Source organism: Mastomys coucha, unplaced genomic scaffold (genome assembly GCF_008632895.1).
Source record: "Mastomys coucha isolate ucsf_1 unplaced genomic scaffold, UCSF_Mcou_1 pScaffold15, whole genome shotgun sequence".
In the NCBI taxonomy this organism is placed as follows: domain Eukaryota; kingdom Metazoa; phylum Chordata; class Mammalia; order Rodentia; family Muridae; genus Mastomys; species Mastomys coucha.
The window spans coordinates 95,621,466-95,645,866 of NW_022196897.1; the positions used below are offsets into that span (position 1 = coordinate 95,621,466).

General features: G+C 41.5%; 1 long non-coding RNA gene across 3 annotated transcripts; it reads left to right on the forward strand.

Annotated features, from left to right (window-relative positions):
• Positions 1–4,013: 4,013 nt before the first annotated feature.
• On the forward strand, positions 4,014–23,892 carry LOC116090627. 3 transcript variants are annotated; one of them, XR_004118753.1, is made up of 5 exons: positions 4,014–4,113; positions 7,722–7,886; positions 9,913–9,994; positions 21,456–21,559; positions 23,822–23,892. It is a non-coding gene; the product is annotated as an uncharacterized LOC116090627 (long non-coding RNA). The 3 variants fall into 3 exon arrangements; XR_004118752.1 differs by lacking the exon at positions 4,014–4,113 and adding an exon at positions 5,168–5,223; XR_004118751.1 differs by lacking the exon at positions 4,014–4,113 and having other exon boundaries at positions 7,706–7,886.
• The last annotated feature ends 509 nt before the right edge of the window (positions 23,893–24,401 follow it).

Sequence of the window (24,401 nt, forward strand, 5' to 3'; positions counted from 1 at the left end):
CCACTGTATCTCAACAAAAAATACTAGACTCAGCCCTTCAAGCTTTCCAGGCATGGGAACATCGGTGAAAACAATATGAATACCTTACAAAACTTGAATAAGAAAACTGTGTGGTGCCTGGCCCACCACAGGGTCCAGGTCATCTCTTTTCTTGTTCTCCCTGTTTTTCTTCTACGTTGCTCCTACCTCTCGGTTTAAATGCTCTAAACACAGCAGAACTTCCAGAGCTAAGCGCCCAGACAAGCAGGCAAGTCTATATTCAGAGCTCAGAGGAAAGTTTATGAGGGAGGAATGTAATAGCCCCAGCTGGAGTGCTGCCAGAGGACTAGCAACTGCAACACCCTTATTTGCTCTGGGGAGGAGCAGCTTGGAAACTTTTTATGAGATTCCAGAAGCAGCAAGGTCATCGGTTTTACAGCCGTCCCTGCTCCATTTGTAAATACAGCCTTTGAATGATAATGTTCGGGCTCCTTGACAAGAGCAAGGCTGGCAGTTATCTCCTCTGAAGCAGGGGACAATAGCGTAAGAGATGTTCTGCTCTATATGATTGAGAGGTATGCAGAGTAATTTTAGACCCCAACAAACAATGGTGATAAACCATTCCTCCTTTCAGAGAGCTTAATTTCCAAATGGCCTCACCATAAATTCCCTGGTATGTATCTGAGGCAGGTAATCTGATTAGTCAGGTCCCAAGAGAAGCAACATGTGTTTACTGTCACGCTCATTATCCAGTCAGCCGTAAGGGTCTGGAGGAGGGCTCATGGTTAGGCCTGTTTGTTGTGATCCTGTCAAGGCCAAGGAGGGCTGTGTCCTTGCCAGCACCCATGTGTTCTTTCAAGTAAGAAAACTTTCTCCAGTGACACCTGGTCCTCCCTCTAACTGCTCACTAGACCATGCTTTTTAGTCCAAATGAGAGTTTACTAGACTGGGCCCAGGAAACATTTGGCACCATTTGGCCAGGCGTTAGGTCTTATGTGGCTTGCAGTTGACTGTGGGAACAGGCTCATTCCACCCTTGGGATCCTGTTCTGGCTAGATGGCAGCAGAGGTAGAGTCAGCTTGTGCGGACAGACTCTGAGTGTGCAGTTGGTTTACGTGCTGGCGTTTGTTGGATCTGAAATAATTCACAATTCCTTGTAGACACGTGGAGCAGGATAGGTCTTAAGTTTCTCCTTTCTCTCTCTGTCTCTCTGTCTCTGTCTATCTTTGTTCTGTCTCCCTGCAAGAGATGGTATTGAAAGCAAAGGGTTTAGTGGAAAGTTTGTTTGAGGCATATGGCAAGCGCCTAGACATCTCTTCTCAAAGGAGGCTAGTTAAAAAGCTGTTCTCTGAACAGCTTGGTAAACTCTAGACAAATATCTTCCCTTTCTGGGCAATTAGAGGTTGCCCTTGTGATGGCACCTCACTGCCTGATCACCTTAGGAGAAGCCAGTCCCAGAAGCAATCATTTATTGCCTTTTTGTGAATATAGACAATTATGCTTCACTAACCTATCAACACGTCGATACAAGGATTGCAGGATGTTTCTACTTAGTGAGTTGCTGACTGGAGGTAGTTATATTTAATAGAGTCAAAGGTTCTTGGCCATCACAGAGATCATTGACTTTAATCCTCACAAAATCCAACAGCTTTCAAAATTAAAGTTCTGGTATCCAAAATGCATATACAAGATTGAAAGATGTTTAGCACATATCATTAACTATGCATTACGGCTAAACGTTCATTCTTAAAATATGATATATGTTAATATTATTTGCATACTGTAGGTAGACTTTGAAAAGTATAATTTCTCTGTCTTTTTAAATCAAAGTATAACTATGTTGAACATAAATGTTTAATGCATATATGAGTTCTGTGTTGTTGAAGGATTACATGAACATGTGTGTCCTTGGCCTTTCTTTAGGAGCCATTTAGCTTGTCTGAGACAGGGAGTCTCACTGAACCCAAAGCTTAATGACTGGACTACCATGGCTTACTAGGGCACCCCAAAGATTCATCTGTCACTATCTCTCCAGTGCTTGGATTAGAAGAACATGTCCCCACACCTGTCATTTTGTTTTGTTTTGCTTTTGTTTTGTTTTGTTTTGTTTTCATCCTTGGTTCTGGGGATAGAATTCAGGTCCTTCTGCTTAGAAGAAAAATACATTATGGATAGAGTATTCTTCTCAGATCTATCTATCTATATATATGTGTGTGTACATATATATATATATATACATATATGTGTATATATACATATATATGTTTATATATGTATAGTTAGTGAATTATCTGATTGTCTGTTTCCTAAATTATCTACAGATTGATCCAGAGGGGGAAAAATGAGGTTCCCCTAGGCACTCTTTTATTTTTACAGGGTAAGAGAAGATCTAGCTGATAATGATGTAGGAATAGAATGGAAGGAGGGAGGTGGAGCAGGGTCAGCAAGGAGGTAGGTAGAATATTGTATGCTATGAGAAGCTCTGGCTCTTCTCTGAAACTTAATGCCAGCTTTGTGCTAAATGATTTCGGTAAATGTTTCCAAATGGTCTTTCTCAGAGTCCCCAATTATTATTGCCACTCTGTTAAACTCACTTGTCAAGTCTGTAGAAATGTCAGAGAAGCATCTGCTGAACTCCCAGCTGGAAGTAACCCCTAATTTCCACATATTCTCCATACTTTCTTTTATACTTGAATCAGACCCCCTCGTTTATGTCTATCTGTCTGTCTGTTTATCAATCACCATATCCATCCATCCACCCATCCATCCACCCATCCACCCATCCACCCATCCATCCATCCACTCCATCCATCATCTAGATTTTGGCCTATGATGTGCTTCATCTTGTACTGGACACTCTATGATTTATGTTGCCCAAGTGACTTTCCTGTTAATTTTCTTACTTAATTATTATACGTTCTATCAAGCTAAAGATAAAGATGGAAACATGATGTTTTTGTAGATTCAAAGATTCTGACTATAAATCAGAGTTCTAGGAAATATCCAATATTCAATAATTTAAGAGAGTGGGCTACAATTAAACTAAATAGTCAACTTATTTTGGTATTCAAAAGTCTATAATTTGAAGTGGAAAAGCCATGTGAAGATCTTAGAAGCCAAAGAAAATGCATACTTTTATAAGGAGATTAAGCTGGGTTGGACATCTGTTTGGGGCATTTGTGAGTAGCTGACAGATCAAGGGGTGTGTAACATAATTTTAGTGCCCAGATGTGGCTGTGTCTCTGATGAGCTTTCAGAGTCCTTGATGTTATTGGAGAGATGAATCAACTGTTAAGAGAACTAGCTATTCTTCCAGAGGACCGGGGTTCAATTCCCAACACCCATGTAGTAGCATACAACCATCTGTAATTGTAGTTTGAGCATATCCAATGCCTTCGGACTTCCTCAGGCACCAGACATACTTGCAAGCAAAACACCTATACACATTTTAAAAACTTTGATCATCAGCAACACCAAAAATGTGCCATCCAAGCAGCTTATATTCTCAAAACTTCTCAGTAATGCTTTTCATAGTCCAGCATGGGGTAAGACAGAGGGACTCGGTGTGTGTCAATATCAGATTCAAAGATTCCAGCGTTAATTTCTGAGCAAGGATGGCTGGCTGGCATTGAGGTGCATCTAGAATGTCATTGTTCTGTGGCTTGTTCAGCTTTGAGACAGGCTGAGTTGTAGCCTTGGCCTTCAGAGGCTCATGCTGTCCTGGGGTGGCTGCCTTGTACAAGCTGTGTGCGGTTAGTCTTACTTTACTCTTTGACTCCATGGATACCCATTTTCCTGCTCTTAGGAGAAAGGCCAACCTCCCTGGTGAAGCCCATGTGATCTAGCCCTGTCCACCTCTGCTCTGCCCTCTCTGAGGACACTAGTTTCATTTAGTTCTTTGACCATTCCTTTGGTCACTCATGGGACTCCTTGAGCTTTTCCTTCAGGCACTTGCTAGAGTACATTTTTTTAATTGTAATCCTGCGACATCTTCTTCATTTGTACCTTGCCTGCTTTGTTCACTATTGGTACGGGCTTAGCAAAGGGACATGTTTATTTTTGTTAACATTAGCATTTAGTGCTTATCTGTTGTTGACACGGTGAAAGAATGCATATGTGAATCTTGGCTTTCCGGTGAGTTTTTGGACTGGCTGGATGGACATTCAGCCAGGAGGAATTTTAGATGAAATTTTATCAGACAGATAGAGGACATGATGTCTGTGATTCTTTTTTTGTCAGGTTGCTTTAGCCATTGCTTTTGTCTTTGTTATGGAGAGGGGGGGGGGAGGGAGAGAGAGAGTGCTCTGAACTTTAGTGATGCAGAAAGACCAGGAAGGCCCTAGAAATGACTGTAGCTTCCCCTGCTTACCTTACTCAAACAAGTGAGGCCTCTTTTGGAAGGGAGGTGGGAGTCCATTGCAAATGTCAAACTCCTGGACATCAATGAGTTTTGTATTTCCCAATGAAGGTTTATAATTAAACTCCAATAACTCAAACACACCATCCGTGAAGAAGGCCAGCTCCAACTGGTAATTCTTGTTCTTTTTAATCTCTTCCTCCTTTATTTAAAAAAAAAAATTCCTACCTCTGAATTTTTCAAGCCACAGGCACGAGTGGTGGATTGTTTGCATTCTGATGACACAGAAACACTTGTCCACGAATGGAAGCCTATACTGACAATTTCAGGAAAAGACAAAGTGTCTGAAGCTAGAGATTCAGGTGGCCTCTTCAAAGACTGAGGACCATTCTTTCTTACTCAGAAAGCCTGGGGCAACAGTGGCCTCTACCTAGAGATGGTATGAGTTCTTCCAGTACCTTCAGCTGTGGTTGCTGGACGCTGGCTGGCATTGTGGAGTTAAAAGGTTGCATATTGAAATCCACACACAGTCTCTGTACCCCCACTTGCTTTCCTTTTCCTTTGCAGATGATGTCATTAGCATTTATGTGGTACATCTACCTTTATGTGACACACCAGCATTTATGTGGTATTCTCATGGCTCCTGTATTATTCTAATTATTCCCAGCAATGTTGTCAGGTAGGTTTTACAGCACCCACTTTTCTGGTGGGAAAACTGAGCTCACAAGAGCTTTTTAACTTGTCCAGCACACACCATTATGAGGTACATGAACCAGTATTCTAAAGTCAGGTTTGTCTGCTCCCAACCTTCTGGCTGTCACTGAGTCTAATAGAAATTCCAGCAAGGGGTAGGGGTCTGACCTCTTCTTCCCTTCTCTCTAGGAAAGGTATCATGGTCACTGTGCTTATTAGTTCTACTGCTATGTTACTGATTTCTGGGTATAGTCAGAAGCCAGGGCCGGTTTTTCTTTCAGAGAGGCCATTCCCAGCAAAGCAACCAGCTGTCTTCTAAGCCCTTCGGACTCCCATGGTAATACCTCACCCTCCTAGACAAGAGCTCTGTTTCAAGCCTAGGGTGACTGGTTAGCCTGAAGAGGTAAAGCAACCTAATAATGCTCTAATGAAGAGTTTGAAAGTCCACTTGGGGCTTGAGTGTTTTTAAGCTTAGCCTGTTTGATAAAAGACTTCAGTCGCCATGTTCAGGTGTGAAAGGCAGTCAGGATGGAGGCAAAGAGTATAGCTTTCTCTTTGAGGAAGTGACTGAGCTGAGATGAGCCTGGCGAAGTGTGCATAGGAAGAGGGAGGGGCTTCTAAACGGAGAGACACTAACTCTCTGGTCTTTCCCCTCATTGCTTTGCACAGAGAACAGAAGCTAGCCTAAGGCATCTGGAGATGTTCCTACAAACAGTTTTCTATCACTTTACAGTATCTTATTATAAAGAACAAATAAAAACCAAAAAAAATAAACAAAATCCCCTTTATTTCACGTAGGCAATTAAATAATCACATGTGGATTTTTGATATCTTCTATGAATAAAATATTACTTTTGTTTCAAAATTGGATTATAATTTGTAGGCCACAGTTTTCAATTTCCTACTATAGCAATATCATCTTTTTAATGATGAAAATACTTCTCTTTTATTGTACTACATTTATTTACTTGTGTGTGTGTGTGTGTACCTGTGGCAGCCAGAGGTAAACATAAGATGTTTTCTTCCGTCTTTGTATCCTGCCACCCACTGCTTCAGGCCTGTGCCTGGCTTTTTTTTTTCTTAACTTGGGTTCTTGAGATCAAGGTCTTTGTGTTTGTATGGCAAGCAATTTATCAACAGGGCCATCTTTCTTTATCAAGCACACACTCCCACGTGATTCCTTTAGTGAGTCACTTGCTGTTGAGAATTCTGGTTGTTTACTGAAACCTGCTATTGTCAGCCCCGCCAGAGCAGAGCTACTGGGATGTGTGCAGGACTTACCCCCAGGATGCGTGTTCAGAAGTTTCAGGTCTCCCCTACTTTTGAAAATGTGTGTTTGAATCCCTCTTTAGGCAAGTTGCACTAATTTATACTTTGCCTATGGGTGGGCATTTTCTCACACTTCAGCATTTGCTCAGACTTCTTAACTCACTAACTAGTAATATGTTAAGAAAACGGACAAATTTGACAACAGGAATTTCAACTTGGTAGACATTCATAAGACAACATATAATAAGCAAGGTATTCGGCAATCTGAGATAATACCAAAGTAGCCAGCCATTCTTGATTAATTCTACTTGAGAGATTAATTCCAGGACCCTTTTGGATGTGAAAATCTATGTTTACTCAAGTCCTTATAAAGGTGCAAAAGTCCAATATAACAAAGTATGTCCTACTGTTTGTGCTAAGATTTAAGTACCTATCCTAACACTGTATGATTAGTTGTTACGCTTATGTTTAGGGGAGGAGGACAAGAAAGTCTATGAATGTTCAGTGTGGAAACTTTTTTTTTTAAGTACTTTTCATGAGAAATTTGAATACACATAACTTTCTGTATGGATAACAGGTCATAGCAGAAAGACCAGCAATGGTCAGCCAGAAACTCATGACATAGTGTGTGAACTGGGTGCGGATGAGCAGCATGTATCCTAAAAACACTGACGGCCTAAAGCTGAGGCTGGAAGGACAGAGAAGGCCTGGTCCTGAGTTCTTCTCTGAGATGCACTGCTCTCCAGACCATGGTAGCTATCAAGGCCTTTGAAGGGGACTGACTGGTACGTGTGGATCTGAGTTTTTGGAAAACCCTTCTGGCTGCACCTTTTTTTCTTTTTTTTGTTTTTTTCTTTTTTTTCTTTTTCTTTCCTTTTTTTTTTTTTTGGCTCTTTTCTTGATCATATGTTTGTTTTGCTTCACTCTAGCAAGGAAGACAAAAAAAGGAGACGGGCTGAAAGGCAGAACAGGGAAGTGGAAAGTTTGAGCACATTTTCCCAAATGCTTTTAGGAGGTGAAAACTCCTTGAATGGGTATTTTTGTCCATTAAAATTTATTTTGAAAAAATTTGAAAAAGATAATAATGAAATTTCTAATAATCTCACCCATTTCCATGGTTTGTAACTGCCTTCTCTTCTTTCCTTCACACAGAGAACATCTCCAGAGCTGTTAGACTCGCTGGCCATGAGTCATGCATGGTATACAGGTCCACACAAAAGCAGGAGTCTTGCCTAATTATGACTTTCAGTCTCTATATAAGCAGATCGACGTTTGGGCCCTGGAGATAACAGACACGCAATTAGTCTAGAAGGCCAAAAAGCAAACCAAACAAAAAACAAAAACAAATTTAAAAAATTCTCACAAATATGAACGCTTAAAAACAGTTCTTCCTTACTTTCTTTTTTTTTTCTTTTTCTTAAAGTATGGAGAAGACTTTTAATGTAGATATAAAAGAGAAAGTAGGCAGAGCGAAGAGTTCAGGCTGTCCATGGCCAGGAGACTGAATTGGACCATGAGAGGAGAGAGGTGGGGGCAAACAGACCAGGAAGAGCCACCAAGATCCAGTTCTTCCTTTCTTAAGTTCACAGTAAGTTCCTTTCTTAAGAAACACAGTAAGTAAAATATACACGAAACCCCATGAACCTGTTGTCAGAACAAAAGCTTCCTGGCAACAGATATCTCTTCCACACTGTTACCAACCCAAAACCAATCCCAAATTTATGATTGGTCCTGGGGCTAGAGAGATGGCTAAGCACTCAGTATGCCTTCTCTTACAGATGAGCTGAGTTCAGTTCCTAGAACCAAGTCAGAAAGCTCACATGGGACCCCACACTGTCTTCTGGTTTCTTTAGGCACACACACACACTTGTGGTGTATACTCACTTAGTCACATGGGCATATCCATAAAAAATTCCGTGTTTGCGCATCAGCTGCCTCTAAAAACCAAAACTAGGTTTACCCAGAATTCTTTTGTTGTAGATAATTTTTACTGATTGTTTTTATACTGCCTTATATATTGACCTGGAGTCTTTTCATATCTTTTATTAAATGTAAATAACAACAAAAATTGGAGTAATCTAGTCCTTATAGACATGGATTTCAAATAGGCATAATTTCTGCTGTCATAGCTCAGTCGGTTAAAATGGGTCGGTCTTCACAGTCTACTTTTGTTGATGATTCATTTGTCAATCTCTGCAGCATTAGTTAATTAGAGACTATAAAAATATACAGGTGATTCTTGTTCCTTGGCTTCTGCTTAAGATAGTCGAAACGCTCAACTGTCACTCCTTAAAAATGCTGACAAATTCTCCTTGAGACCCACCTCTCCCTGCATTTTTATCTCTCATACTGTGAAAAAACAAACCTATATCTTCCTCCCTATGTGCAGCTGGAAACTCCCCAACTGCTCTTAAATCTTGCTGCCTTAGAACAGGCCCATGATATCTCATTTGAGGATAAGCTGGTAAGGAACATCATCGCATCCAAGGCCAGTGGCTCTGCCATAGTACTGTGATCACACTGGTCTTAGTTCAGAACTGATGACTCTGTTCCAGATGGTATTATCCGAGTTGACCCTTTATTTCAAATTCAGTAAAATATGAGGACTCCAACTACTCCCATGCCTAACCCCAAGCCATCCTTCTTAATGGAAGTGTCAGGGGCTTTCTGTTTGAAAATGCAATTTGTGTGGACCAACAGAACATGCTCTGAGAGAGGTGATGCTCACCATGAGCAAAATGGAAGTTGCTGAAATGTCCCTGCCTGTTTAAAGTCCAGAGGCCCTACATTCAAATTAAAAATAAACTAAAAAAAAAAAGTACCTTTCTGTCCACAAAGAAGGACTTAGAGAGGAGGCGAAGCATGACCACTATGGACGAGTGGGGTCTTGTCAACCACAGCCCAACCTTAACTGCCAGTGTTGGAGAGGACAAGGATGTGACTGAGAAAAGAAAATTTATGTAAGTGTTTAGGAACTGAAGCCTTAATAAATGGTAACAGCAAAGTGAGATCACTTCTGGGTGTGGAAAAGGTAAGCAAATTCGAAGAAGGACATTTACTTCAGAAACTTTCCTTAGTTGCAATATCAACATAAAGATCTACAATTATAAAATGTGTTCCGAAGGTTTACTTGTGTGCAAACACTCAAGGACAAGGTAATTTAAATAACTTGTGACGAGGAAATGCACATACAAGCACAAACATAAACATGTATGAAGACAATCCACACTAACTAGATCAATATACTGTATACGCAAGTCAAGGAGAATCTCCATTTTCCACAGTTGGGGGAAAAGGCAGTTAATAGATACATAAGTAAAGAGCACTTTTTTCCTTTAAAAAAGCAGTAACAATGACCCCCAAGTTGGCTATACTGAATGTTCTGAGAACAAGAAAGATTCAATCTTAGGATTCTTTTCATTGTCACCTGTTACCTTGACCATTAACACCTGGTGATGTTGTTAGCCAATACACGTGCCAAAGCTCCATCAGGCTTTCAGTTCTTATAGAACATTATAAACTTTTTTTGTTGTTGTCATTTTGACCTCCAGAGAATCAGTTCTAGAAACTCTGAAGGAAGCAGAAACTCACATGTTTGTTTTACTTGTTTCTAGATCAAGAAGAGTGTTCCAGTTTGGCTCTCTCACTCTGGAGTATTTCAGAGGACAAACCTAGTGAGCTCAGAAGAGCCCGCAGGTATGGGGTTGGGGTGGCGGCAGGACCAGGGCATAGTTTGCATTTTTTGGTTCCATAAAAGATCAGGGATTGTTTGACAAGGCAAAAGAAAGCCATTAAGGAATCTAAGACCACAGAGTGACAGGAATGGATGTGTGGTTTTAAGATCACTCACACTGGCTGCTTCGTGTAATTAACACATTGGAAGGACCAGTGACAGGAGTGAAGCCTCTGATTAGGTCTCAGACTTTTCCCAGTACCCAGACATTGGACAGTAATACACACATGGCAGGGAAGAGTTACTTGAAGTGCAAGGTAACTGGGTTTCTTTGCATCTCTGAAGTCTGGAAGCGGGGGAGTAATATATTTCAATAAATATACACAACAAAGATGACCCTTCTCACAGAAGACAAGGACAGTAAGACATCTTAGATAGTGTGAGCATCCTTCCTGGTGCTGCCTGGACTTCATTGCTGCTGGTAAACATCAGGACGCTGCACCGTCGACGTAAAGTTCATTTATTTGTACAACTCTACAGTGATTTTTCCAGTGGATGATAAGCACTGTACCAATGCTAGAGACAAAGATTAGAAGAACAAAGGCAGCAGAAGTCAGAGTTCCCGACAATGAGATCTGAGAGTAAAAATTAATGAACAAGTGAACAGAAAAACAATTTCAGTCAGTGATAAGAAGAGGGAAGGGGATAAAAGAGTGTTTGTTAGAAGGGCTTTCCTGGGGTGTGGGTCTGTAGGCTGTTCCTGGGAATCGGGCAGCATTTCTCGGAAGGTGACTTTTGTACTGAGATAAGAAGGAAACAATCATATAGAGGGGGAGGGAATGAACCTGCCTCACCAGGCTGCTACCCCAAAATGCAACAAGCTTGGAAAAGGACAGGGACTCTCTTGTGATTGAAGGGGCAGAGGAGAGTAGATACACGAGGAGAGCCATGACGGGCTTGGCAGCTATTTTCGGACGGCTCTTGGATTTTGTTCTAAGAGCAGCTTGAAAGCCCTTGAAGACTGAATAAAGGAAGGTTGAGCATGCAGAGGAGAACCGGGATCAGGCTACAAAGCACAGAAGTTGACAGAGCAGTGGTCCAGGCAAGAGAGAAACTGAGGTGGCTTAGGTGAGCAAGGGGCTCCAATAGGGTCTTGGAAGAAGGTAACGTTTCAACGTGGTGATGAAGCCGAGGTTTCAGGGCAACAGATCATTGCAGTTCATGGCAGCAGAGCCTCCGCCGTGCCTCACTGTTTCATAGGGCGAAAGTCTGAGTGTCCTGGGCAGGCTCATAAAATCCTGTCGTCTGGAAAAAACCGCCTTTACTTGCTAACTACTGAGAGACTAGAGAACCACACCTATAAAGAAGGGGAGCCTAGGACACACAGCCGGGTCTCTCTCCTCCCTTGTCATAAACAGTTCAGCTCTAGCTTCAATTTGCACATGACCTTAGCTGAGGAAAACTCTGTCATACGCGGCTTACATGGTAGTTCACTTGTCAACCGCCTTCTGAAGTGGCAGGGAGCTATCACCTCCCATCATGCAATTGCCAAAACATTTCTTCTAGCAGAAACTGGGAATTTTAGAAACCTTTGAAACACAATTTTTAGTGAAGAATCAAATTATGACCTGCATGATTCAATTTTTTATATGATTTTACATTTTTTTAAAAATAATACCCCTAAGCCAGTGGAAATACAATGTCTGAAGATACAAAGATATAAGGAGGCTTAAAAGAGAAACCAAAGACATCACATTTTAAATATCTTTTTATAGCTGGAAGAATCAGGATAGGGAACACAAATCGTCTATGTAAATTCTACTGCTTTGCTTTATTTTTTATGTATACATATTTTAAAACATGCCATGACTTCCCAAGGAAAAAAATAGAAAAGGAAAAGAAACCATGAAATATTTTTAAAAGAAGAATTTTTTTCAAGGCATTCCAGTTGTCCTGGATTGTTCTCTGTTCCAGTTGTCTGATGTGGGAGTCATTGTGACCTTCAGAACAGGAAACATATGGTTCTATGTTTCACAGGGCACTGACTTGCCTCATGGTTATAATGCTCTGAAAATTCTCCCCTTCTCCCCTTCGTCCCTATGTCCCTATGCTGAGTGACCTTGACCAGGTTACTTCCCTTGGGTGGGCTTTAGTTTTGCCAATGCAAAAGGAAAAAGATAGGATGCCTGAACCACATTCTGTGCTCACAGCAGACATGAGCAATCAATCACCCATGTATTCTCTATAAATTAGAAGATCTAAGTGTTTTGAGCATAGACTTTGGCAATGGATTAGAGACAACAAGAGCCAGTAAGTCTGTGTCCTTAATGCTTCATCTTTAAAGTCCCTTCCAATTTGTTCACCCTTTCTGACCCTTCCTATCCGTTTTACATTCAAAGCTACTTTAATTATTTTGTGGGGGCTCTCTAAAAGAATGTCTCATTTACACTGACCCACAAATTGTCATGTCTCAAGGCCAACGGACACTAGACTGTCAGTAAAAACTGGCCGAAAGGTACTGTTTCTTTTACCTTTATCTCGGGTCTAGAATTCAGCAGATCCAAACTTTACATTCTAAGTCCGTTCAGCATGCTAGACCCGTATATGCAAGAACTGGGCCTTACTTTTTGCTTAAAGCTTGTGGACAAACTAAGAGAACTCAGAAAAGCCTTTTGCAGGAGTGAAGAGGAGGGAGGTGGGCCCAGGCACGCCAGACAATGCTGCCCCAAGGTTGAGTACGGACAATATTAGAGGGGGATTAAAGGCCACAGAAAAGGCACGAGGCAGATTAAGGAGAATGCCCACTCAAGTTGTTTCTCAAGGCTGCAGCTTCTCAGCGATTAACTTCTCCAAATGAACTAAGGGGCTTTGCTTATTCTGCGATTCCGAGTCATTTGTTTGAAACTTAGGAGCTAGCTAGGACGCAATAAACCCAGTGAGGTATTTTGACAGGCGAGCACCATGCGCCCTCTAGTGGCGACACTCTAGTAACTCGGGCGATCCCTGAGTTACTATTGCTTTTTCTTTTGCTTTGTTTGGTAGTCCGGGATTCCAGACACATCGTTTTTTCAAACGTTGAAATACTACCCAGGAGTTTTATGTAGTGTTAACAGTTTATAAGGACCCTCGATCTGTAAAATAACTTGTCAAATTTTTAAGAAATATTGTAATTCCAAAGACATGGGAGTTCGATGGGCTGACGCTGCGACCTTCACCTATAGTTTCTCACTCTGATCCTTCCCGTAGCTTGTCTTTCTAGTAACAGTACGTTTTGGATATCTGGATTATCAACAGACAACCTCTTGTAACTTGGGTCTTTCACTCAGCATAATGCCACTCAGAACTGGCTTTTAATATGCTGTTGCTTGTTTCTCAGTTGTGAAGGAATACCATATACAGTCAAGTTCTGCAACTCAGTAGAAAGATGGTAGTTTTACTCCTAAAGATTGATTCAGTTATTCTAGGGACAGGTCCATGCGTTGCCACAGGTGTCTGTGCTCCATTGCAGTGAACTGGAAACTACATATACTTACTAGACATTCAACCTGGTACCTCAGAGTTGGTGTGGGACTTTTAAGGACTTTTAAGGACTTGCTCTAATATACCAAACACACATGGAACAGAACTAAGCATATATTTTTAAAACTATCTTTTTAAGCAAAGAGTTCTGTGTGGGAGCTCATGAAATGTGCCCCATCGCTTCGGGGGGCCGAGAGAAGTTAGGGCAGCACCTAGGTTACTCAAGTGCTCTACCACTGGACTGTACTGGTTCCCCTCTCCTTGCTTTTGTTGAGGTAGGATCTTGCTATGTAGACCAAGCTAGCCTACTGGTGCCTCTAGATACTGGTGCCTCTCTGCTTTTCTTTTCTTTTTTTTCTTTTTTCTTTTTTTGTTTTTTCGAGACAGAGTTTCTCTGTATAGCCTTGGCTGTCCTGGAACTCGCTCTGTAGACCAGACTGGCCTCAAACTCAGAATCCGCCCGCCTCTGCCTCCCAAGTGCTGGGATTAAAGGCGTGCACCACCACCGCCCGGCTGCCTCTCTGCTTTTCAACAGGGGTTATAGGTGTGAGCTACCATACCTGGCATTTTGGAATTTTGGGGGTGGGGAGAGGTGTTCTTGGCGGCAGGGTCTCACGAGACCTACGGTAGGTAGCTTGGAGCTCACTATACAGCCGAGGGTGAAGCTGACCTCTAGATCATCTGCTTTTACCTCCCAATGCTTGGATTACAGGCATGGGACTCACTCCGTTACCCACCTTTAACTTATTATTTTTGTAGATATATGTATGTGCTGCATGTTTATGTGTATATGGGTACACATGTGTGTACTAGCTTACAAAAACCAAAGAACAACTTCAGGAGTTGTTCCATAGACAGAGGCCGGTCCTTAGGTGGTATCCTTAGATGTTTTTATTTTGAGACAAGGTCTCCAAATGGCCTATTATTTACAAAGTTGGAGAGGCTGACTGGCCTGCAAGTCCCAGGACACAGCTTGTCTCTGCTTCTTTAGCACCTAGGTTACAACTCTGTATCGCAATGCTTAGCTTTTTCCCACTCTACGTGGATTCTGGAGATCAAACTCCAGGTTCTCGTGTGTGCTCAGATGAATAGTTTAACAGTAACTGGCCTATCTCCCACTCCTTGCATTCAATGTTGAGACAGGGTTTCACTAAGTTATTCAACCTGGTCTTGAACTTCCTCTGTAACCTAGGTGGGGTTTCACTAAGTTGTCCAGCTTGGCCTTGAAGTTTTTCTGTAACCTAGGGAGGCCTTGAATTTATGATTTGTATGCTTCAGCCTCCTGAGCATCTTGGAGTACAAGCCTATGCCACCAGATTCAGGGGTGTGTGTGTGTGTGTGTGTGTGTCCTCCTATGAGTGGAAATACCAAAACCTTGAAAACTTTATGTCTTCATGACCCAAGAGGCCTGAGTACTGAGAGCCGGGCCCTTCTTCCCTATCACTCTGTAGATGAGGACATTCAGGGTTAGAGGGCAAGCAATGGCCAGTTACACAGCTTGTTGATGATGTCATCGAACTTTGAGTTCTATTCTGGTCATTAAACATTTAATATTGTAAAATTATTTTAGTATTTCATAATCAGAAGGATTTATTAGATCCAATGGTTTCAAAGGGTAGGGCTAATCTTTTATGGGAAAAAAAGATTTTTAAGATCAGGATAAGATTTAAAAACATTATGAATACTTTGATAATGACTTTTTCTTTTATTTTTTTTAAACTCCACATATACAGAGCAACCTGGTTTGATGATGTAATTCATCTGCCACTAGATGAATAGAATGTTTATTTGTTTGTTTTCCCTAGATAGAAAAACTCTAAGGGCCAAACCCACTTCATGGCTCCCATTTTGAGTCTTTCCAAGAACAGAATCTGCTATGAAGTAGGATTTGTTAGAACACAGGACAACCTCTGCTTTTTTGGACTTCCCATGGGATCTGGTAGCTGCTTCTGCACCCTTTGATCATGTTTGCTGGGCACTTTACAAATCAAGAAATACATAGTATTTCAGTGGATGTGGTTATGATTTTAGTTCACCTTCTCAGGGGTTTTGTATCTGAGATATGGCTTGCTGGTAATTTGGGACCAATGTATTCAAATCCTCGGATACTGGCCATGAGAGGGCTTTTAAGCTTGATTAAACCCTACATAGTTAGCAAAGATGATGGTTATCAAAGGCAATGGTTATCTTTGTGAATGATGAGTGCCTTATAGTCTATGAGTCAACCTTCCCTACACTTCTAGGTTGTGGCTTGTATCGCCTCTAGTCAAGATAGTGCCTTACTGCTGTGATCTTGAAAGCATAACTTGTAGCCATCCTGTGCCTTAGAGGCTTATTCAGGCTGAGCAGCATACCCAGAATTTATTCCTTAATAAAGAGTGATAGGATACTATAAACCCAGATGGCCTGCTTGCATAGGCAAGTGAAGAAATGCTGGGTACATTGGCACTTTCTTAAAAGAATTATGCAGAGTGCTCTTGGTAGAGGAGCCAATAGAAACATGGTTGTCTCTTTAGTGGTATGAGAAGCAGGACCATTTTGCCTGGAATCTCTATTCTTAAAGCCAACTTGATAATAAGAGTTTTGGAGATGAATGAGAAGAAAGTTGGAGCCATTCTGAGACCATAACTGAGCCAGTCTGTCTAGAATGAGCCCATGATGAGATAACGACCAATCATTTTTCCCCCAGGGTTCATTTGAGAGAATTTAATCAATCCAAACTGGGCCATGCCACTCTTATTCCTAGGACAGTGTCGGTAGACAAGCTACTCTAGTACGTGGCCCAGCAGTTTACTTGCTTTATGTAGAGTCTAATGAAACATCCCTGCTCATCCTTTCGCCCAGGCCTTATTTGTCTTATTTCGCAGCTGAAGAGACTGAGTTACAAAAAGCAGGTGGCAGGGTTAAAGCTTGAGTGCAGTCTTCAGTCTCGATCCAGCTTTTCCCTCTCAACCCAGCCCAGGCCATCTGGGAAAGGCAGGAACTCTAATGAAATCTGACTGTTGGCCTTGGGTGTTGGACTCCTTCAGTAAGTCTAGAAACAAGGAGGAAACTTCCTGACTGGAGCTTCCTGCATCAATACTGAATTGACACCGAGAGCTAGCTGATAGTGTGTTCCAGTAGCAGAAAGAGGAAATGCATGAGGCCGCTCGATTGTAATTAAGAATGAGTGGAAAACAGGAAAACAAACGGTCTCACAGGCAGGCCAAATATGGTGTTGCTTGGATGGGTTCCTTTCTGCTCTTGGCAAAGTAGTTACCATTCATGCCTCAGAAGGCGCTCAAGATGTCCAGGAGCACTGGACGCTCTAACAGTGGGTTCATTGAATAGTTCAACAGACTGTGGACTGTAGTATGCAAAGCACTGGGGTAGAGGGGGGCTAGAAGGAGCAGAAGCAGAAATGAATATAGTAGGCTCCCTGCTTTTGATTTGCTTCTGGTCTCATGGGAAAGACTGTTCTGGTAAACAACTTCTTGGAACATGAGGCAGAATGAAGTAAGCGCCATAACCGAGGGAAAAAAGTAAGATCTGTGTGAGCCAGCGGCCAGAGAACTCTTTCCAACAGGGATAATGGAAGCTTCAGGTGGGGAAGAGATTTATTGCAAGCCTCGAAGGACAGTGGAGTTTAGCTGGAAGAGAACAGGGGGAAAATTCTGGGCTCAAGGCCTAGAGATCACAGGCTTACTTCATATGTTCTAGTTTATTAGGCGACCATGGTAGGGTGAGAAAGCTGTGATCAGCTGGAGCCAAGAGAGGGTCAGGCACAAAGAAGAACAATGGAGAGGTGACTTCCATGGGTTTATATGTTCAGGAACCAGGGAGGAGTCGGCTCTATTCTATTACTCAATTCTCCTCCCTGAATTCTTAATGGAATAGAGTTGAATAGAAGCAAATTGGAGAAATTAATTAGATCTCTTGAGTACCTAGTAACCCTTAGCAGAGGTCTTGGATGAATGTTGACAAGATCAAAGACTAACTTGGTTTTTAAATTATACAACAGTGTTTGACTCTTAATCTTCCCGACAAGCTCAGTTCTGTACATAGGCAAAGAACAGCTTGCTCAGGCATGCATATGGAAATATGATATGGATATTCCTCCTGGATTACATCCCTAGCTGTGTGGAGACATTAAAGGGACAGAAACACAGGTACCTTTAACAGAGCGATCTGACACCAAAGAAAATGTGACATGAACAGTGGTCCACAAAGGGTGTTGTGGAAGGGATGAAGAGGTTTCCAGAGCATCAGGAGGGCTTGGAAGCTTCCTTCCTTTAAAGGTAACAGCACATAGGAATCTAGAAGCCGATCCAAGAACCACAGTTTATAACAAAGTCTGTAGCCAATAAGGTTAGCGGGGTTTGTGAGGCAGAAAATGGGTAACTGGTTACAGGGCCAAAAAGTTAGTGGGAAATAAGGACCAGGAAAGATGGGAGAAGGGACTCCAGTTCCAGGGGATTCAACTCCCCATTCTGCTTCCTTAGTGCTCTCTTGAGATCTCATCCTTGGTAAAATCCAGGCAATGACACTTGTATGCAGCAGATCTGGTAGTAACCAGAGTGGGAGTTTGGGGAGAGATATATCTGCAGCTGTTGGAAGGAGAGTGGGAAGAGGACCTTCAGGTTCTCCTGCTCCCTACTGTTATTAGTAGCAGGAGTGTTTTGCCATCTTATGTGCTATTGTTTATATGACAGGCATGGTAGCACATGACTGTAATCCAGCCTGAACTGCCACAACCAACCAACCACATAGATTATGCTCTTCCTTTCTCTCTCTCTCTCTCTCTCTCTCTCTCTCTCTCTCTCTCTCTCTCTCTCTCTTCTTTCTTTCTCTCTCTCTCTTTCTCTCTCTTCCTTTCTTCCTTCCTTCCTCCCTCCCTCCCTTCCTTCCTTCCTTCCTTCCTTCCTTCCTGTCTGTCTGTCTTTCTTTTTTTTTTCGAGATAGGGTTTCTCTGTATAGCCCTGGCTGTCCTGGAACTCACTCTGTAGACCAGGCTGGCCTCGAACTCAGAAATCCGCCTGTCTCTGCCTCCTAAGTGCTGGGATTAAAGGCAGGTACCCTCACTGGCTAGATTATGCCCTCTAAAGAAGGGTTTTGATGTTTTGAACTCTTGGAAAACTCTTTATTTATTTTTGTGTATATGTATGTGTGTGTGCTCTGGTGAATTCATGTGCACTGAATGTGCACATTGCCTGTATAGGCAGAAGTAGGTTTTGAAACTCCTGGAACTGGAGTGGCAGATGGTTCTGAGTTGCCACCTAGGTGCTGAGGTCTGAACCTGGGTCCTCTGGAAGGGCAGCAAATGCTCTTAACTCCTGAGCCAACTTTCCAGCCCTTTGAAAACTCTTTGTATGAAAAAAATCTTTGCTGTATTGAAACCAGCAAACAAGATGTTTAATTTCAAGTCTAGCTATATGAACTTAAGGGGTTGTAAATATTTGAGTAATTTTAATGATTACTGGTCACATCCAATTTTGTTAAATTGGATGTTATGTATGTGTTTATATACATATATCTCATAAGACACTGCTGAGTTTCTCACAATAGGCATCTATACTAGGCTGTCTTCACTCAAACTCGCTGTACAGCTGAAGATCACATTGAACCTCTGATTTTCTTGCCTCTGTATCCCAAGTCCTGGCATTACAGGCATGGGCACTGGTGTTCAGATTATGTTGTATGGGAAACAAATGCAAGGTGTCCTAAAGGCTACGGAAGCCCGCTAGGTTACAGCCTCCACCTCACAAAATCAGGTGGAGAATTGTTCTAAACCAATAAAAAACCTTCTAGAAAACAATGAACTTTCGGTAAACATTTGATTGGTTTTAGAAGATCTAAGAGAACTGGCCTTAGGTGACCCTTGGGAACAGAATAATAAGCACTCCTTTTATTAAGCATGTGGTGTGTGCCAGGTGTTATTGTGCTGAATCCTTAACGGGGGCATAATTACTCTAATTTTATGGTGGAGGAACTTAACCTTTAGATGGTTAAGCCTTTTATGCAAATGCATCTAAGTTCTAAATGCAACGGCAAACCTGGCAACATTTGAGGGTTGAAATAGTCTCAGAGCTTTGGAGCTGCGGCTTAGAAGTACCTTGGAACTCTTCCCTTCCTGTGATATCTAGTGAAGAACGTATGTATCACTGCTTATTAGAAAAGCGAGTCTCAAAAGGTTTGGGCAGGTAAGAATAGTTTCAGCACCTCTTCTACCTCAGGAATAGGGAACAAATTTGGGCCAATGCTGGAGGATGGTCATTCCATGGAGCCCTGGTGTGAATTTCCAGCTCTTCCAGTACCTCTGGCTCCAACATTTATCTGGCGAGAATCTTGTTTTCCTTCCAGCATAGCTGGGCTGGAGCTTTGTGATAGTATTTGACTTAAGCAAGTTTCCACATGATCCTCTGTTCTAGTGTTGGAACAAAGTGATAGTGGGGGAGGCCCAGCTTGGAAGGAGTCAGGCAGAGACTGATGCCTGTGTCTTGTTAAACACCATTCCCCTCCAGCTGTGTACTTTTCTCCAACAGTCAAACTCTCAACACAAGTCTGGGCTCCCCTCTCCCCACTAGTGCAAATATTGTCAGTAGAAGGAAAAGGAAAAAAAAAGTTGATAGTCTCAATTTGAAAACCTCTGCTTTTAGGTGGAGGATCAAGAGCCCTTCACTTTGCCAAACATTATTTGAATTCTGTAGAACAAACACTGGAGTTTAAGTTACATCCCACATTCAATATTTGGCAAAGGTGATTTCTCCCACTTGATGTACTTGTTAATTGCTTTGAGATGAAGTGAGAGACACAATCAAAGTATTTTAAGAGTTCACTTTTTTTTTTTTAACTAGTAAAGAGGCAGGTCTAGGGAAGTAAGGGGGTTGCTTAGGATTCACGTAACTTGCATTGTAGTGATTCAACGATATTGATCGTAATTCTGTTTGTTCATGTTAGTATCCAACAAACTGAGCTGTTTGTTTTGGATCAGCTTTTATATACAACTCAAGAATTGATCCACTAATAACAAATAGTGTCACTAAGTATTTGGACTCAGTATACTAGTGTCTGTCACAATGATATTAATGTTGTAAACTCTTCAGTATCCTGGGTTTGTATCTCAACTATACCACCTCTTTACAAAAGTATCCTAGTGAGACTATGGTTAGTAAATCCTGAATGTATATCAGACAACATTACTGTTACATGGAGACCCTAAGGAATTTCAGGCTTGGTTCTACAATTAACTAGCTTCTACTGTTTTGTGCCTCAATTTACGCATCTGTGAGAAAACATTCTTACGGTTTTGCCATTCAAAATCATATGAGGTTATTTATGTGCTGTGCACAGGAGATGCTCATTTAACATTTCATGAAGAGTGTCAACCTTGCCGGCCATCATGAGACTTCTGCCTTCAAGGAGTTTACAGCTTGTGTGGGAGACAGAAAGTTAAACAAGCAGTTACAGTAAAAGTTAATTGTTACACAGTTGAGTACAGGGTACTGTGTGAGCACAAAGCAGGGGTAATTCACATGGTTTTTAGAGTGTGAAGGTTAAAAAACACTTCTTAGTGATGATTAAGCTAAAACCCAGAGGATCGGTAAGCATTAACCAGGCAAAGAAGAGAGGGAAAAGTGATCTACGAAGGGAAAATAGAGACTTGGAAGTTCAGGTGTCAAAGAGGGCAAGATAATAAAGCAGTTCTGCTCTATTTATTCCACTTAGAGGTAAATTCTCCTGAAGGGCTTTTTATTTTTGATTCATTAGTAATGACACCATGCATCTTCACACTGCATGATGTGTGAGCATTGGAGAAGCATCTGGGAAAATTACTCACAGAAGAATGGGAAAGCATTGGGATTGGGTTACGGAGCCTGGCTTGTAAGCATGTGGAATTAGCTTACTTTCCAATTTCACTTGGGTGATGCTAAATGCCCTCATCTACACTCTGCACAAAGACTAAGGTGGCTTCTATTTTATTCCTAGATGACACCTATTCTGGTAGTTTGGAAGCTGTTCCCTGTTCTATTTATATATTCAAAGTCAAAACAATGAGGTGAAATCATTGCCTACGCCACAGTGGTGGTCAGGTGAGTTGCAATCTCATAATTATCGTGATGTTCAAAACAAAAGGTGTGTCATCCACTCGTGTTGGCACAGGCCTGTAATTCCAGCACTAGACAGAGGTTGAGGCAGGAGGATTGCTGTGAGTCTGAAGCCAGTATTAGTTACAAAATTCTATTTCTGAAGGCAAAGCAAAGCACAACTAAATGCACATCTTGAGTAATGATAAAACACAGCTAAGGGGTGACGTGTGTGTGCGTGTGTGTGTGTGTGTGAGTGCGTGTGTGTGTGTGTGTGTGTGTGTGTGTATGTGCGTGTGTGCGTGTGTGTGTGTGTGTGTGCGTGTGTGCGTGTGTGTGTGTGTGTGTGTGTGTGTGTGTGTGTGTGTGTGTTGCTAGGGGGCAGGGGTGCGTAAACAAGTCACTGTTCATTGTCAGATCAAACATCTTAAGACCTTTTTCTTTACCTTTATTTAAGGTGTTTATTAAGCTAGCAAGGATTCCAGTCAGATGAAGGTTAGCTTTTGCCGCTAGAGATAACCTTCCATTGTAAGAATGGAAGAGATTGGATGGGGGCTAGATGAGGTTTAGGGGTTCACGAAAGAGATAGGCAAGAGAAGACTCCTACTTTGCAGATAGACTTTCCATAAAGATTGCAATCTTGGGCATCTAGCTCTGCCCTGGTTTCTAGGAGAACACAGTGCCCCAGGGAGATGATAGAACACAGACAAGCTTTTCACTGTGAATAAATATTTCATATAGCTGACACTCAGCTGAGTTGTCTTTCTGATGATGATAGCTTTCAACTTTATACAAACGTACATATCCTTTTACATTGAAGGCTGTTGAATACAATGTTTCTTCAAACTGAGGTCTATGTTAATATTAGACTTAATCAAAAGAACTGTGAAGTGAAGTGATAAATTTCATAAGGTTATTATTGAATGGCTTAAAATCTGCACTTGTAGTTTAAAACGATAAAACTTAGTGTAGATTTCTCATTCTCTACTTTTCAAAGGATGTTTATCTTTCTGATTCCATTGTATTCTCATAGCACCCCATGCATCATGCCAGCCCTCTCCCTGTGAAGGAAATGGTGGGACAAAATGAAAAGTACAAGAAGTACAAGAGATTTATTGAGGGAAATGCCTGCTAAAGATAAAGAGTATACACACACACACACACACACACACACACACACACACACACACCCCACACATATTCATCATTTCTTTGAGAATTTATTATATAAATGCTATATATTATTTCTTTGAGAATTTTATACATGTATTTTGATCATATTCACCTCAAGTTCCTCCTCCTAATTGCTCTCAGATCTACTCCCAGCATTGTGTATGTTTTTTCTTTATTTAAAATATCCCCTAGACTCTAATTTGTGATATTCATGTAATCCTGTGAGTGGGGCCATCATGTACTGAAGAGTGGTAAACTGTCAAACGATGCACCTTTAAAGTTAATGAATCTTCTCCCTCTAAAAGCCAGTTGTATGTAGCTAAGAGGAAGATGTATTAAAAATGTCATCAGCAAAGATGGTGGTGCACACCTTTGATCTAAGCACTTGAGAGGCAGAGGCATGCACATCCCTCCCTCCTCTCCCCCAGAAAAGAAAAGAACCCAACACTTCCACTCATCATAGAAAGGCAACTAAAGTCATAGTAAAAATACTACTTCACACCTTTTAGGTTGATCTCTGTCTAAAAGATGAGATTTGGGTTGAAGTGATAGCTCAGTCAGAAAATATGAGGCCCCAAGTTCAATCCACAGACTGCAAAAGAAGCTGGGTGTGGTGTCTCACAGTTGTAATTGTGTAATCCCAGTACCTGGGAAATAGTGACAGGAAGGTCTGTGGACCTGCCAGTCAGCCAGCCTCATCAGTGAGCCTCAGTTCCAAGTGAGAAACACTGTTTCAAAATGCCAGGTAGATGGCACTTAAGGAAGGATACCTAAGGTTGACCTTTGACCTTCACATGCATGTACACACATGTGTTCACAAACAAAGATAAGTATCTGGAGAACAGGAAAGTCATGTACTACTGTTGTTGACTTATACATAGGTACAACCATTTTTAGAAACCGGTATGAAGATCTCTCAAAACCCTTAGAGTTACTACATGAGCCATTATTCTCACCAACAGAACTGAAGCTGGTATGTTGAAGGGATTTCTGTACTATTCACAATAGTCAAGATTGGAAAACAATGTAAGTGTCCATAAAGAGATGATTAATGTGCTGGCTAGGATTTATTTACTTACTTAGTCATTCTGACAGGAACTGGGAGTCATCTGGGAAGAAGAAATCTTAATTGAAGGTTTGCCTCCATTGCATTTTCCAGTAGGTAAGCCCATGGAACATCTTCTTGATTAATAATTGTGGGAATGCTTGGATCACTATGGGTGGTGCCACTTCTTGAGAGATGGTCTTGGGTGGTATAAGAAAGCAGGTTGAACAAGCCAGTAAGCCGTCTTCCCCATTCCCTCTACTCTAGTCTTTTGATTCTGGTTTCCTGTGTTGGCCTCCCTTGATGGTGGAATATGTACTGTAAGTGGAAATAAACCCTTTCCTTCCCTTAGCTACACTTGGTCATTGTTTTATAACAGCAGAAAATAAACTAGGATAAATGGATTTAAACTGTATACACACTCACACACACACACACACACTCACCAAACAAATATATAGATAAATAAATCCTTAAAATGTGTGAAGTGTGGAGGATACCTCTATTTCTCCCGGGAGATAGTTTCTCTTTTAGGGAGATTTTTATCCAGAGTGCTCCTTACCTATCACACACCGTGACCCAGAGAAGGCTCTATTATGTGATATGGTGGTTATAGTGACATATTTTAGT